The sequence below is a fragment of the Mustelus asterias genome, chromosome 16 (genome assembly GCF_964213995.1).
Source record: "Mustelus asterias chromosome 16, sMusAst1.hap1.1, whole genome shotgun sequence".
NCBI lineage: Eukaryota > Metazoa > Chordata > Chondrichthyes > Carcharhiniformes > Triakidae > Mustelus > Mustelus asterias.
The window spans coordinates 48,921,278-48,926,285 of record NC_135816.1 but is presented as its reverse complement, the minus strand read 5'-3'; the positions used below and the strand labels follow the sequence as shown (position 1 = coordinate 48,926,285).

Below are 5,008 nucleotides of genomic sequence, written 5' to 3'. Positions count from 1 at the left end.
CCTGGCTCTTCTGGATCTTCTGGCTAATTGGATTGGCCAGCAGATGCATTAGCCCTGTCACCACCAGGTAGGCTTCACAGGCCACGGCTGGGACTCCTGATGAAGAGAGCTCACCAAGGCCTTTAATCTCCTTGATAACAAGCCAAATTGACTCTTAATTGTTCTTTTTTTTTGTTTTTTTATACCTTTCCAATTCAATCAAATCAAATCCAATTCAGAGTCTCAACAAGTTGAGACATTTCAGATCCAGGCTGACAAGACAGGGTGAGCGACCAAACCACTCTGTCCTGGGCCTGATCTACATGAGCCAAGCTGATTGGAGAAGGGGGAGGTTCCTCCTCCAAGACTTGAGCTCATTTGCATCTTAGCCAAAAGGCCGAGATGCCGCTCTTAAAAATTGCTTCATATGAAACATACGAAGCCTCAGTGCAACCTAATGACCTCAACCAAGTGCGGCCGACCATGGGCTGCCGACCATACTACATTTGATCTTAGCCAAAAGGCTGAGAACAGATACTACACTTGATCTTAGCCAAAAGGAAAGATGGTATAATTCAGCATCTACCTCCTCATGTCGGGGCGTGGGGGGGGGGGTGGTGTTGAGCTCAGAGGTGGGGAGGAAGGTGGTGGGATGGGTGCATGCCCTATTTTATGTGCCCCCCTCCCCTTGCGATAAAAAAGCTAACTGAAGGCACATAATGTTCAGTCCTCTGCCTCTACCGTCCAGCTAAATGAGCCCAGCTACCATTTTATAACACTCCATCTTCTATTTTGATCTTACTGAATAAACACAGGTTCCCATTTAACCATAATTAACCCAGGCTTGTTTGATTTGCATTTAGATAAGGGTTGTTTATCAGTTTCTTAACCAGACTTTTGCATTTGTCTTACACTTAACACTTTAATTCTGAAAACTAAAATTTACTTCCAAAATATTAATATAAGCCATGGATGATTGTGTTGGTATCAAGTCGCCTCTCTCAGCTTTGCTGAAAATGTAGATGGTGTGCATTGATAGATGGTTTAAGCACAAGAGTAATAAATAAAAACTAGACTTTAAATGATCCTTAATATCTGCTTTTGACAATGTCCCAAAATTGCATAATGCAGAGACAGCCTGTATATAAATAATTGAGGAAATCCTTGGGGGAGAAATTCTTTCACATAATTATTGCTAAACGCTGCACGTGTTGTGCAAGTAGCAGCCTGCCCTGTGAATAAATGTAAATCAGTGTATGCCCTGCAAGATGCACTACGTGAATGAATTTCACCCCCCTGATGCTTTACTTGTCATCTGTGCATCTCAATTGAAGATTTTAGTCCGTAGTGTTATGACACTCGGTGGCTTTATTTGCTGGGAAAAGTGAAACATTACATTTAAGCATTGTCTATATCAAACTCTCTGGCTAGATTTGCAAATAAATGACAGTATTCTTAAGGGTAGGAATACCAATTCATGTCAGCTCAGTGATTTTGTCCTGTACCTTCACAATTCTTATCTGATTCAACTTGACAAAACGAAGCATCGGTTTTCAGTATAGATTATCACTCTATGTGCCAGGGCTGTAAATTCGTACTGTGTGACTGTCAGATCTAATGCAGAGATCTGTTTGAAATTCATACGTAACCAATGTGATATTTATAGGCTTGTCTGCATAATTATCTGCTAATTAATTCTAGCTTTTGACAAGTGAGGCGAAATTGTGTCTGCATACCCTGGATCTGAATGCTCTCTAAATACATGAGATGTGAGCTTACTGACTGGCCATCAACCTGCGGCGAATATATTTTGTTTGATGTGGCCTTACAGAAAACTCATTACAAGTGCACCCTTTCTGTTACTGACTGCTGCTGGGCTTTGAGAACTGTTGGTCCTTAGCAATTGTAAGAATTTAGTGAGAGAAAGGAAAAGCCCCTCAACACTATAATAATACCTCATGTAAATACTGAACTGTGAAGGCTATGAATGGAAGTTGATGTTGCGCTGAAATATAACACTTATTTATAGAAATGAATGAATCGAACTCTGGTTCCATGATGCTCTGGATATATAATTAATGCTATGGATTATATTTCTGATGTCTGGAGTAGCAGTAACTGCCACTATGATTAGAAAATTACAATGTTAATCAACTTCTGTACAGTGAAAAGTGCATCACTTTAATAGGAATGATAATTTCTCAACTTGATTTCAGTGACCTTATAGCTGACTTTAAGCAATTCTGCAGCTGTTTATTAATATTTAGAAAAGACAAGAATAAAACCAAGATTCAAACATTTGGCACTTGTCCTCTGTTTGTGCAAAGGATGCTGGAAAAGGGCAGCTATGCCATGAGCAAGACTGTCAGAGGCCCAAAAAAATTCTAATGATGTGGCGAGGAAAGAGTCCAGAGGAGGTTCACAAGAATGATCCTGGGAATGAAAGGCTTGACATATGAGGAGCATTTGAGGACTCTGGGTCTGTACATGATGGAGATTAGAAGGGTAAGAGGGGATCTCATTGTAACTTACAGAACACTGAAAAGCTTGGATAGAGTGGACGTGGGGAAGATATTTCCATCAGTAGGTGAGACTAGGATCCGAGGGCACAGCCTCAGAGTGTTATGGTGGAATTAAAGTGATGGACACAAGATGGTTACCTGGGAAGGGACATGAAAAAGGCACTGGCTTTTAGCACAGACAGTTACACAAAAAGTTAAAACCTGCAGTATCTGAATTGCTGCAGGAAGCTGGTCAGAGCTTGAGGCACTTTAGATAAGAGCAGACCCAGAACAATGAGTCTGATAATAAGGTCAGCCACAGATGGGGACATAAATACATAAATGTAACAAGATCAGCCACTGAATGTATATATCTAAACCAGTCATTGACAGAGGACATAACTGCATAAATGTATCCATTCTATGAACAATGATATGTTAACTGTCCATGTCGTACCTGTCTGCTTGTAACGATGTGTTAACTATCGATGTCCGTATCTGTCTACTCAACATGTAACAATGTGTTAACGGCTAATGTCCGGACTACCTATTGTCTAAAAGGCATAAAAATGATCAACTACCATTGTGTAGTTGAGAAGGTAGCTGCCAAGTACTGCAGAGTACCAGTGCTTTCTCCCAAAGCTTTGACCGAAATAAAACTGTATTATTGAAACCTCCAAGTCTGACTCCGAAGTGGTAAATTTCCCACAACAAGAGTAAACATTTTAGAACCGGGATGAGGTGGAATTTCTTCAGCCAGAGGGTAGGGAATCTGTGGAATTCATTGCCACAGAAGGCTGTGGAGGCCAGTGTATTTAAGACAGAGATAGATAGGTAAGGGGATCAAAGGTTATGGGGAGAAGGTGGGAGAATGGGGTTGAGAAGCATATAAGCCATGATCGAATGGCAGAGCAAACGTGATGGGCTAAATGGCCTAATTATGCTTCTGCATCTTAGCCTTATGGCTTTTCCATAATACAATTAAAGCATCACAACAATGCTCCAGCTGAACACTGCCTCCATTCTGCAAAGACTGCCAAAGGAGAGTCCCCAATGAATGATAGGAAAATTATCCCCTTCTGCCCTGAGCTGTGCCCCCAGACAGCCCTGTCCTTCTGTCATCCCTCCCTTTACCGCTCCAAGATCCTCAGCCAATTCCAGGAAACCTGTCCACCTCCCCCACTGCCTGGCATCCAAATTCCCAAACCCGATGTCACTTCACCTGATTCACTTCACATGTAAAGAGTGATATGGATTTCAGTGAGGCATTTGACAAAGTCCCTCATGGCAGGTTGGTTAAGAAGGTTAAGGCTCATGGGATACAAGGAGAGGTGGCGGGATGGGTAGAAAACTGGCTTGGCCACAGGAGACAAAGGGTAGCAGTCGAAGGGTCTTTTTCCGGCTGGCGGTCTGTGACCAGTGGTGTTCCGCAGGGCTCTGTACTGGGACCTCTGCTATTTGTGATATATATAAATGATTTGGAAGAAGGTGTAACTGGTGTTATCAGCAAGTTTGCGGATGACACGAAGATGGCTGGACTTGCGGATAGCAATGAACGTTGTCGGACAATACAGCAGGATATAGATAGGCTGGAAAATTGGGCGGAGAAATGGCAGATGGAATTTAATCCAGATAAATGCGAAGTGATGCATTTTAGAAGAACTAATGTAGGGGGGAGTTATACAATAAATGGCAGAGCCATCAAGAGTATAGAAACACAGAGGGACCTAGATGTGCAAGTCCACAAATCCTTGAAGGTGGCAGCACAGGTGGAGAAGGTGGTGAAGAAGGCATATGGTATGCTTGCCTTTATAGGACGGGGTACAGAGTATAAAGGCTGGAGTCTGATGTTGCAGCTGTATAGAGCGGCACAGGCTTGGAGGGCCGAAGGGCCTGTTTCCTGTGCTGTACTGTTCTTTGTTCTTTGTTCTTTGTTTGATCCACTTTCAGTGCCAGAAAAATATTCAAAGAAAATGACCTCAGATTATTAGTTGAGGTTGGATTGTTAAATGCTACAGGGAGAGTTGAACAATGCTGGTACTGGTGGCACTGTGTTGTATGAAATTGTTACACTCCAGCGCCTGTTCGGTTACACTGAGGGACAATTTAGCATGCCCAATGCACCTAACAAGCATATATTTTGGACTGTGGGAGGAAACCAGAGCACCTGGAGGAAACCCATGCAGACATGGAGAGAACATGCAAAGTCCACACAGACAGTGACCCAAGCCAGGAATTGAACCCGAATCCCTGGTGCTGTGAGGCAGCAGTGCTAACCACTGTGCCGCTATGGTGAATGATGGGATGAAATTAACCAGACGTTCTTCCAAGACATAAGTAGAGGAGCGATTTCATGGACCAGGTGCTGGAGTGGGAGGGTATTCTTTGGATAACTGTCCATTGATAATGGGTAATTGTATCAGAAGATGTCAGAGAACAAATGATTGCCATGTGATATCCACCAACACTAAAAGCTAAAGTAAATAAACATGAAGTAAAGGAAAAAGCACAGACAGAGGAAAGGAGCT

The 5,008-nt window shown here is 42.6% G+C and overlaps 1 pseudogene; it reads right to left on the bottom strand.

Moving 5' to 3' along the window:
- Window positions 1-309: 309 nt before the first annotated feature.
- LOC144505676 (U2 spliceosomal RNA) lies at window positions 310-551 on the bottom strand (annotated as a pseudogene).
- Between the last annotated feature and the right edge of the window lie 4,457 nt (window positions 552-5,008).